This window comes from Cololabis saira, chromosome 12 (assembly GCF_033807715.1).
Source record: "Cololabis saira isolate AMF1-May2022 chromosome 12, fColSai1.1, whole genome shotgun sequence".
NCBI lineage: Eukaryota > Metazoa > Chordata > Actinopteri > Beloniformes > Belonidae > Cololabis > Cololabis saira.
In genome coordinates this window covers 5,029,911-5,042,438 of record NC_084598.1, presented here as the reverse complement: position 1 = coordinate 5,042,438, position 12,528 = coordinate 5,029,911, and the positions used below count along the sequence as shown (strand labels likewise).

The 12,528-nt window shown below is 38.8% G+C and overlaps 1 protein-coding gene across 1 annotated transcript in view; it reads left to right on the top strand.

Moving 5' to 3' along the window:
• Positions 1-12,528, top strand: part of syt6a (synaptotagmin VIa) — a 159,676-nt gene that overhangs the window by 3,993 nt on the left and 143,155 nt on the right. The gene's annotated exons all lie outside the window — the stretch shown is intronic.

Below are 12,528 nucleotides of genomic sequence, written 5' to 3'. Positions count from 1 at the left end.
AGCACTTCCGGTTGCAGTGACCGGTTATGAAGCGTTTTTCTTTTGAAGATGGTTTCTTGTTTTATATCGTTTTGTGCTTTGCATAGTTTCTCTATTTGCAGTGCGTTTGATGATGCTGCATTTGTCTTTGTTTTTTGCAGCACGTTTTTTCATTTGCACCACGTTCCTCTTTTTGTACCTCGTTTTGAGTTTGTGAATTTGAATCATTTCTGTACTTGAAGCCGTTTTCTTCAACTGAGACGCATTAGGCCGTTGCAGTACGTTTGGCCCTTGTCGGCCACCGTATGTTTTAAGCTGTGGTAAACAGACACAGCAGACAATCTGGATGTAAAAAATGACATGTATTCAGTATTCATAGTTACTACAGAGTTAGTTTCAAACATTGGACAGAAATATAGTAGCATAGAACTATTTTAACAATCCCATGTGGGAACATTTCTTGTTGCAGCACCAACTATATACAATATAGAAACCATGCAACATAAAAATACAAAAAAACAACAAAAAACTATGATTGTAAATTTAAACATGCAAAAAATAAGTTAAAGAAATGTACAGATAGCATGCATGTGCAAAAAAATAAAAAAACATTATCCAGATAATTATGATGGCATGACGTTGAAAAGACTGTCTTTGATTCTTAGTGACAGCAGAGCATAATATATGAATAATGCATTTAAAGCAAACTTCAATCAAACAATAATGAGGATCTGGAAACGGTTTAGGTGACTCCTACCATTCTTTGTTCAGGGATATTGTGGGGAGAAAATGCTGAAAATATTCTGAAAGCTGAGCCCCTTATACTTAAATATCTCAAGATGAAGAAAATAAAACATGTTATTTGCTCAAGTGTGAGTTTTGTGATCATCTTTATTTTCCTTGGCAGCCTTAAGGAAAGTAACTCTTGAGCTACAGATATGCATATACATATACTGTGCATATAAGAGATCTTTTTAAATCCATTAAAAAATACAAACCTACTGTCACAAACTGATTTTGTTGCATTTAGTAAATGCAAAAACTCAATGTTTAGAACTAAATACTAATTTTCTCATCTAATTCTTATGCCTCATTGCCTTATTTCATCTTCTTAAATGTCTGTTTCACATTTACAGAAGATCTTATTCATTTCACTCACTGCATGATCCATATATTTAGGAAGATTTGAGTATATGAACCTTCTGCTTTCATTTCCTCCACTTTCTCTCACGCTACAGAGCAAAAGAGAACATATTGAGTGAACATGTGGCGATTCATTTGCAGCTATCATGTTCACAGCCGCAGTCATTTCACTGTAGCGATTTTTCGCCGCTGTTGGCTGAATAACCCCTCAGTAACTTCAAATCGATTATGATGAAATCGGAACAACTAATTAGAAAACCCGGGACTTCAATTCCCTTGTCCTGATGTGGCAACAAGATAATAAGGCTCTGTCTTTATTGACCAATTTGTTGAACCCGGGATAGGCTGATTGTGCTTAAATTACATCACCAGGCTGAACCCAGTACTCCAGTTGTAAAAAAACAATCAGGGGGGATGGTGGATTTTATCATATGGGGACAGATAATTTGTAATAATTTGTTTATAATAATATAATATATTACAAATAATAGCAGTGACCAAAACACCTGCAGAAATACTGCAGGAATGACATAGCAGCAGTTAAATGCAGCCTTCTGTAAGCTTTAAATATCCACTGGGCTTACATCAAATACATCAAAACACAACAATAAAAAACACTTTTCTGAACTTATCAATATGACTCTGTCCTTCACAGGATAAGTAACATGGATCACTGCAAAAACTCACAATCTTAACAAGAATATTTGTCTTATTTCTAGTTAAAATGTCTAATTTTAGTAAAAAAATCACATTACACTTAAAACAAGACTCATCACTGGAAAAAACAATTTTCACCTGTTTCAAGTAGATTTTCACTTGAAATAAGTATAAAAAACAAGATGTTTTTGCTTGTAATAAGAAGATAAATCTTATTTCAAGTGAAAATTTACTTGAAACAGGTGAAAATTGTCAAATAAGTTATTTTTCTGGTGATGACTCTAAATGTTGAAATAGCAGTAAAACCACATTCATTGATGAAATGACATAAGGGATGGAAAGGGGGGATGATTTGGACCGTTTTTATTTCAGGGGGGGATGCCGTCCCCCCTCATCCCCCCTCAACTCCAGTACTGGCTGAACCCACCTGCTGGTAAAGGAAAAACATGATGTTTTGAGGCAGATAGTTAAAAGCTTGGCTCACTGTCTCACACTCTGCTGAGTGAACACTTCCCACAGACCCGGCAGCAGTCTTAGGTATTGATATTCACTCCAGAGCCCTGATAAAGGTTACAAAGCTTATCCCTTAAGCCTGTGGAGCTCCTAAATGGCTGGGTTCCCCTTTCACCTCCTCCTCCAAACACTAGGCCTCATTACAAATTCCACGTCCATTATTAGCATTACTTGAGTTGTAAAAATAAAAATCAGGGGGGATGGTGGATTTTATCATATGGGGACAGATAATTTGGGTTGATTACAAATAATATAATATATTACAAATAATAGCAGTGACCAAAACACCTGCAGAAATACTGCAGGAATGACATAGCAGCAGTTAAATGCAGCCTTCTGTAAGCTTTAAATATCCACTGGGCTTACATCAAATACATCAAAACACAACAATAAAAAACACTTTTCTGAACTTATCAATATGACTCTGTCCTTCACAGGATAAGTAACATGGATCACTGCAAAAACTCACAATCTTAACAAGAATATTTGTCTTATTTCTAGTTAAAATATCTCATTTTAGTAAAAAAAATCTTATTACACTTAAAACAAGACTCATCACTGGAAAAAACAACAATTTTCACCTGTTTCAAGTAGATTTTCACTTGAAATAAGTAGAAAAATCTGCCAGTGGAACAAGATTTTTTTGCTTGTAATAAGAAGATAAATCTTGTCCCACTGGGAGATTTTTCTACTTATTTCAAGTGAAAATCTACTTGAAACAGGTAAAAATTGTCTAATAAGTTATTTTTCTGGTGTTATTTTTCTGGTGATGACTCTAAATGTTGAAATAGCAGTAAAACCACATTCATTGATGAAATGACATAAGGGATGGAAAGGGGGGATGATTTTGACTGTTTTTATTTCAGGGGGGGATGCCACCCCTCCTCATCCCCCCTCATCCCCCCTCATCTCCAGTACTGATTATTAGCTGCCGGTTGAGGTTGAACGGGCCTGAATTGACGAGGCTTATTTTTTGATCACGTTACTTCTCACAAGTCTGTCTCATATCCAGGTTTACATAGCAAGGCCTTGGCTGGAAGAAGACATTAGCATCAGCAGATCATTCATTTAGTTCCCCCTGGTCTGCTCCTCCGCGTCCGTGATATTTTCAGGAACGGATGGTGCATTGCAGGCGGCAGAAAAACGAGAACATCAAATTAACTGCGCTGTGGAGATTAGCACAACCATTGTGCTTTCAATAATTCATACCCACTGTCTTCTGTCTTGGTATTTTATTGATACAACATTTCACAGTAGACCACAAAAGAAGACTGAGGACAGCTGGATCCTGTTGTGAGAGATATCGCATAGAAAAACGTCCGTCTCAGCTGTCACTGAAAGACCAAACGCCACTCCTCCGAGGCCCGTGATTACGCCTGCAATCATTACAATACTAAAGTGGGTCTGTTTTGTTTTATGTTGCCTTCAGTATCTTTTCCTGTATTGTTTAATCTCCGCTGTGCACTGTAGAGTAGAGTATGAGATTAGTATCTCATACTAGGTAAGGACCTTGTGTCAAAGTGAAGCATACATCGCACAGCATTGTATGGGATTAGTGAAGCAGCGCGGCGAGACGAGGGAATAATGATAGGGCACATCAAACACATCTTTCATTAAAATTAATGTTCTAAAGACAAAAGTTCAACAGTGGCTTGAATACAAATCAGCAAAAAAACAAAGATTCTGTGAAGACCATTATAAACAGAAACCCTTGATCTGTCTCTTTTGACAGACAGACAGACACACACACACACACACACACACACACACACACACACACACACACACACACACACACACACACACACACACACACACACACACACACACACACACGGCAACAAGGACTTCCCTCAAGGTGTTCATTTCAATCACTGTCAGAGCTCTGTGGTTGAACATCTGTGGGTGTACTGAAAGCGAATCCATCTTATTAGATAAAGAAAATACATAATTCCTCCTGGCCCAGCTAGCACAGGAAGCAGCACTCTGTCTTACCTATCACCGGTATTTTGCAGCACAGTGCTCTCTGGGTTTGCTTTTTTTTGCTGGATCAGTGCTACTTTTAATTAAATCACTTTTTTTTTTGTTTTTGACCATGTATTCTGACAGAGATGCCACAGATGCAAATAGAATTTCCGAAAGGACAATACATTGAAACTAACTAACTAACTAACTTGCAAAATTAGTAATTTAGAAATTGAGCTTTTTCTGTTGCCGCCAGGCTAAGGAGTAGCCTCCAGTCCCACCAATCAGAATTTTAAATCCAATTTTCAGACTGGAAGGATCAGTTTTGCATGGAAAACACATTATATGTGGTCAAATCAGTTCTCTGTGTTGGGCTTGTTACTGAAAACATCGCACATTCCTACTCATTGATCTACCAAGTTAATATTTCGTATTCCTCCATGCCAAGATATTTGCCATTACTTGCAATAGTGGTAATTATGTATTTTCTCTTCAAAATTTAGACCTGTGTGTAACACTCTGACAGATAAGCCAAAACTGTATTCACATTGGATTATTGGAACCAATTAAGGTAACATAGGGTCAGCACATTGACTTAGTGGTCAGCACTGTTGCCTCACAGCAAGAAGTTTCCCGGTTCGACTCCCAGGCCCGGCGGGGTCTTTCAGTGTGGAGTTTGCATGTTCTCCCCGTGCTCCGTGGGTTCTCTCCGGGTACTCCGGCTTCCTCCCACAGTCCAAAAACATGTGTAGTAGGTTAACTGGTGATTCTAAATTGCACGTAGGTGTGAGTATGTCTGGTTGTCTGTGTCTATGTGGCCTGTAATGGACTGGTGTACGGTGGCCGACAAGGGCCAAACGCACTGCAACGTCCTAATGCGTCTCAGTTAAGGAAAACGGCTTCAAGTACAGAAACGATTGAAATTCACAAACTCAAAACGAGGTACAAAAAGAGGAACGTGGTGCAAATGAAAAAATGTGCTGCAAAAAACAAAGACAAATGCAGCATCATCAAACGCGCTGGAAATAGAGAAACTATGCAAAGCACAAAACGATATAAAACAAGAAACCATCTTCAAAAGAAAAACGCTTCATAACCGGTCACTACAACCGGAAGTGCTCCAAACCTGCAGGGGGCGCTCTTGGCGTAACAGCTCAATGGACCGACACACGGGATGTAGAGAGAGACCGAACAGCTGACTCAACCACATTGTTTACGTCCATTACGAAACAATTCTTTATTATATTTTACACCAGACGATACAATGTACAGCATTGTACAATGATATAAACATCGTATATAAATATAGTCAGATAAAAATCACATTACCGTTCCCGCTGTATGTTTAAACCATGGATGTAAACACTGTGGTTCAGTCAGCAGCGCCCCCTGCAGGTTTGGAGCACTTCCGGTTGTAGTGACCGGTTATGAAGCGTTTTTCTTTTGAAGATGGTTTCTTGTTTTATATCGTTTTGTGCTTTGCATCGTTTCTCTATTTGCAGCGTTTGATGATGCTGCATTTGTCTTTGTTTTTTGCAGCACGTTTTTTCATTTGCACCACCTTCCTCTTTTTGTACCTCGTTTTGAGTTTGTGAATTTGAATCGTTTCTGTACTTGAAGCCGTTTTCCTTAACTGAGACGCATTAGGCCGTTGCAGTGCATTTGGCCCTTGTCGGCCACCGTACTGGTGACCTGTCCAGGTGAATCCCTGCCTCTCACCTGTAATGACCCGGGATAGGCTCCAGCAGACCCCCGTGACCCCGCAAAGGATAAAACGGGTATAGAAAATGGATGGATGGAATTTAGCATGAAATAACAATTAGTATGGGAACAACCCTTTAGAATTTATATTGTTTTTTTTTTCAATTATTATACTGACTACACTGTGCAGTATTAACGGTTTGAAACTACACCTTTTTTTATTTGTTTCCTGTAAACATGAATCTGTACCAACAGTAACCAGAATCTGGGGAGATGAGTTTGATCATTATGAATATCACTCGCTACACAAGTGCACAGAGCAGCAGCTAGCAAGTTACACTCTTGGAAAAATTGTTTAAGTATCCTTTACAGAATTAAAGAAAGAAAAACCCACAATGGTCGCTGAAAAATCTTGAAACTGACAAAAGTAATAATTAACGATTTACTGAATACTGACTAATGAAAATCAGGCATTGCTTTTGAATTGTGCTTCAAAACAATAATTTAAACAAATCATCTATCCAAACTGGCCTGGACAAATTAATTGCTACTCCTAGAAAAGACTGAAAGTAATTTGATCATAGTGACATGTTAAACTAAAGTGTGTCTTGTAATGAGCAGCACAAGTTTTTTTTCAATCTTGCAATCAGTCTGACTAAAGGGAGCAAAGTCATCCCTCTCCTCTTTGGTATGATTGTTGGCATCACACTGAACCAAGGCCATGCCATCCCCGCTCTGGCTGCAAGATGATGGAGGAAGACTCCACTGTTGAGAGAAAATGATAAAAAAAATTGAAACTGATTGTAAAAAATATTACATATTCACAAGTCACAAAGCTTTAGAGCACAGGTGTCAAACTCTGGCCGGTGGGCCAAATTTGGCCCACAGTGTAATTAGGGCCCGAGCACTTACAGTGCGAAGGCTCTATTGTATCTGTAGGAATTTTTTTTTCTTCGTTTTTATTTTTCCGCCTTTTTGCCCCCCTAAACGTGCCTCAAAAGTCACCAAATTTTGCACGCAAGCCAGGCCTGGTGAAAAATGTGATATTTAATGGTTTGCCCCCCCTAGAAAACTTTGTGCCTCAAGCCCCACAATATGGTTTGACGTACATGCACAAAAATCGGTACACACCTCTATCATGTCACAACTTAAATAAAAGTCTCTTGGCGCCATGGCCGAAACCAAACAGGAAGTCGGCCATTTTAAATTAATCGTGTCATTTTGGCGCAATTTATGCCATTTCTTCGGCAGTTAATACGGCCCGAACCGTAACGTGCACCCAGGTGTGTTATACATCAAAATGTGCGTCTCCATCCTGCGACGATACACGCCAAAAAGCGCGCCCCCCCCTTCATCTGATTGGTCCATATTTGATAGTCCCTATTTTCTGACATAACTTTTGAATGGTTTGACATACAGAGTCGTGGGTGGTGTCATCAGACTCTGTTTTGACTCCTTCACCTTAATTGGTGCACTGGTGGATGTTTAAAACATGTCAAAAATTGAGAACTATATTCTTTTTGTCAAATCAGATAGTTAAACAGTTTTTCCATGATTTTCAATTTTTTGTTCAGGACTTACTTTAATTGCAAAGTTGATATGAAACAAAGCTGGCATGCAACACCAGAAATTAGCAAATAGTCAAAGACTCAGACGTATGCTTGGTGGACTGAATATGTACTTTTTGTTACAAATTACAGATATATATATATACATATATATATATATATACATATATATATATATATATATATATATATATGGAGATTATATGTCACCACTGAGGTTGGAGGGCTGCAGACATAGTCAGAAGTCCATTACACTTCTGAAAGTTCGATAAAGGTAGAGGGTTGGTGTTTCTATTGATCGCTGTTTTTTGATTAAGTGTAGGCCTAATTCTTGTAACCCTGTATTTTGTCCTGCAAGCCTTTTCTTCAAAACAATGAAAAAGACGCTGAAGAAAATGGACTAAAACATCTTTAGTCTTTGATAAATTATTACAAATGACAAAATTGGCAGATGATGAAGGCAGCGGGTGCTCATTCAAATGATTTTCAGAGGCAAAGCCCTTATGTAATGAATAATGATCAAGTAGTGTTACAGCAGAACTACATGGTATTAATGAGGCTTAAAACAGCTGGAAACTAGATTTTGATGACTTTAGATTGACTGGCTACATCCCCTCCAGTGCTGCCAGAGAGGTGGAAATTCTCAAAAAGCATTTCCATTCGCCTGAAAACCACCTCCTGAAATCGCTAAAAGGTTCATTCCATCTTCAGGAGTTCTTTCAAATTAGTGCAGTTTCCATTACAGGATTTCTTTTTTGATATTCGGTTTTGCGCAGATCTAGGGGTGATGGAAATGCACCTACTGAAATAATGTCACAGGGGGTTACCATGGTAAGTGAACACTTGGATGGGCTGATTTAGAGTGATTCAGAGCCAAAGTGGCAGATAGTTTAGCATCTCTGCCAACACGCATCTTGTTTTTAATATGATAAATGTATTAACTTTTACTCATAACAGCTCTGGTTGATGGACACACTGCTGCAGTAGTTTATCATGCCAGGGTGCCTTCAAACCCAAGTATGTTTGCTCTAGTCCGTATCACTCAGTAAATTTGTAAACTTGCAGCATTTTTTGCTTGGCTTGGTTTCTTTTTACACAGACAAAACAAACATATCATGCAATAACAAACTCACTGCTTCACGGTCTGATGTGTCTATTGCAGGAATAATAAATATTACTATAGAGAAAGGATCCTGAGTTGTGGAATGTATCAGTGTACAGCCGATTCCCCAATATGGTAATAATTGTCATCCTGGAGATTATTTACTTGCATTCATTACACTCAACAAAATATACAGTTTGAAAATGAAAAAGCTGGAGAAGTTGTTTTGATCCATTGGATTTACTCGGGACATAGTAACAAAACATTTCAAGAGGGTGTGTGCATTAATAATGTGCATTAATAGTGTGCATTAATTATGCAAAACTATGAACTCCTGCAGAAAATAAAGTCTATGCTTAGTAAAAGATTCCAAACCATGTGATTCTATACGTATAGTTTTGATTTGGAATGATGGCTTGAACTCGAGACCACCTATTCACGGATGCCTCAGTCCGATATTTTGGTCTGCACCTGAAGGAAAGGAAGCTTCTCTTCATACTGTTATTTTCCCTCTTGGTATAAAATGCATTCCTGTTGCGAACTAACATGAACCTTATCTGTAACATAAATAGAACAGTGTATATGGTGACAATTTGCACAAGCGGAGACAGAAACGGCAGGCTGTAACTTGACTGGAAACCTGCTGTGTTTTACTCACACCATCACAATGGCCAAGGCCTCTTTTGTGCTATTGAGCAGTGGCATTTGATTATTTATGAAATAAATCAGGCCAGAAGTGAGCAGCAGGGATGAAGACTGACATCAGAGCCTCCTTTTTTTGCATTCTCTTTTTTCTCTTAGCTTGGACACTTCAGCGTGCCAGACACCAGCGTGAGTCGTGGGAGATTATACGCGTGATGGGAAAAGAGTAAGATAAGATTTGGGTTGAATGGAGACACACAATTAATAAACGCAGGTCCCTAATAAACGCCTGTTGATTAGAGCGATTTTAGCACATAAACGCCTGGGCCTTTATTTGGTGTTTTACGGTATATATGAAGCTGCTTCTCCTTTTTTCTGGTGTGTTCTCATCTGATAACTTTCCGTAGATTGTAGCTTTACTTAACTGTAAATCCCTACCCTATACATTTTCCGGATTGGTTATTCCTTATTTAATGTTGTACATAGGTGACTGTAGACTGTAGGTGGTGCTCAAAAGATTCAAATTAGAAACCTTCATCTGTTGATAGCGGATTCACAAGTTGTTCTTTAACATTAAAAAACATCTCATGGACATATTGATAATGTTAAAGACATGATTTGTATCAGAGGGCAACTGTAGCATGCAGCATCTGTGTACAACAGAGCTTTTTATATTTTGAACCGTTTGGTCTGCAAAGCTTAAAACCATTCTTTGGTACTTGTAGTTGGAGAATAAACCTTGTTTACTTGAGATGCTAAGGCAAGGCAAGTTTATTTATATAGCACAATTCAACACAAGGTAATTCAAAGTGCTTTACATTGACATTAAAAGCGGCAAGACACAATTAAAGCTGCAAGCAGGGATGAACAGGCCCTTGCACCCTTGTGCACGTTCAGGCTGCAGTGGAAGCTTGTATGACTTACATGTACCACTCAAAAGTTATGGCAGAAAGTAGGAACTATCAGATATCGACCTATCAGAAGAAGGGGCGGGACTAATTTGCACCAATTATGGTCAAGTACTCAACACCGAGTCCAATGACACCACCCACGAGTCTTTATGTCAAACCATTCAAAAGTTATGGCTGAAAGTAGGAACTATCAAATATGGACCAATCAGGTGAAGGGTGGGCGAACTTTTTGGCGTCTATCGTCGCCACGGTAACGCTTTTGACTGAGAAAAAAGTAATGCGCATCGTCGCAGGATGGAGACGCACATTTTGATGTATAACACACCTGGGTGCACGTTACGGTTCGAGCCGTATTAACTGCTGAAGGAATGGCATAAATTGCGCCAAAATTACACGATTAATTCAAAATGGCCGACTTCCTGTTGGGTTTCGGCCATGGCGCCAAGAGACTTTTCTTTAAGTTGCGACATGATACAGGTGTGTAGCGATTTTCGTGCATGTACGTCAAACCGTATTGTGGGGCTTGAGGCACAAAGTTTTCCGGGGGGCGCTGTTGAGCCATTAGGCCACGCCCATTAATGCAAACCATGAAATATCACATTTTTCACCAGGCCCGGCTCACGTGCAAAATTTGGAGACTTTTGGGGCACGTTTAGGGGGTCAAAAAGGCCCTCATTTTGTCGGAAAAATAAAAACGGGGAAAAAAACTAAAATTCTTACAGATACAATAGGGCCTTCGCACTGTCAGTGCTCGGGCCCTAATTAGACTAATACTAATGTTAACAGACTAAAACATACAAACACATTTGTTAATTCATTCACCGCTTGATTTAAATGGACAGTCAGGCTGAATTGTATTTTGGGATAAATTAAATACAGCACAAAAGCTTTGGAGAAAACATTTTTTTTCCCAGTTTGCGTTAGGCCTATATCACATCCTTGTGTCGTTCATGTCAAAACTCTCTGAGCTCATTAGTGTTTGAGTTTCACTTGGTCAGTTCACGTTACTGTGTTTTCATAATAGCTATTGAGCTTTCCATCATGGTGAAAGAGTCAGTCTGACACAGTCAACATTGTTTTCATGCTCATCAGGTCCACAATATTCACAGATAATCACACTAATTACAGCAGTGAAATCAGCAGTCGTGTCTTAAAGCCGTAAAGTCTTAAAGCATAAAAGTGTAAAAAATAGAGTTTGAATACATGAGTTTTTGTGTGTACCTATGTGTGTAATTCTTTTAAAATGTTTGAAACTTTGTTTTATCTCTTGAGCCTCTTGCAGCCACTGTGAACACAAAAAACATGTTTCTGAGGCTGCAGCAAATATCAACAAAGAAATGTTACTTGGTTTCATTCTTTATTCTCTTGGTTTCATTGTACACATTTCATGTTTTCATTGTGATCAGATAAGTGAACAAGTGATATCTAAGAACAAATTCATGAGAAACAAAGCATATTTGAAAAGAAAAGTGGCCACAAATCAAAACTTGAATTAGAAGACATTTGTGTCAGAATACATACCTACAAACAGGATTGTATATTCTCTGACATACAACATGTTTACTGTATATGATATTTATTATGCTGTGTCCCATTAACCAGAAAATTCTACCATTTATATTCAGAAACCTAACTTGTCCTACTTAATGTACAAGAAGGTACAAACTACACACCAGGGGCTTCATGTACAAAGAGGGCGCACAAAAAAACGGGCGGATATTCAAAAAGTGATTTAAACGTAGATAGTTGCGGTCCTTCATGCACACATAATGTCTGGCGTACGCACTTTTCTGAGGTTTTGTCCGTTGGCGACACTCACTGGTGATGCAGTGAAGTGCAGAATATGAGGAAAAGTGACGTCAAAAATAAGTTCAGGACCACGTGAAGGACACGACAGTCCCCACATCACCAGATAAGTTACACAAGAATGGAACTGTAACAATCTCACAATCAACCACATGAACATATGAAGGTAGGAGAACAACGATAGAACCTGTCAGTCACAACGGTGGAAACTGTCAATCACAATGGCAGCCTTGGTTCTGTTATGGCACTTTTCCACTAGTACCTACTCATCTCAGCTCGGCTCCACTCAACTCGGCCTGGTTTCTTTTCCATAACAATTCAGAAGGAGGTTGGAGAAGCTGCTGTGACGTATTTGATTGTGTGATCCAAACGAAGAAGACAACAACACTAAAGATGTAGAACCTGGAGGAGATGATAGATGTGCTGCTGGATCTGTGGCTTGTGTTCAATATCGATGTTAAAAAATGAGAGAGAGAGAAGCTTCAAGCGGCAACACTTTTTTTAAAATTTTGTTTGTCTCTGAGCTGCTGAAAAGTCCGCT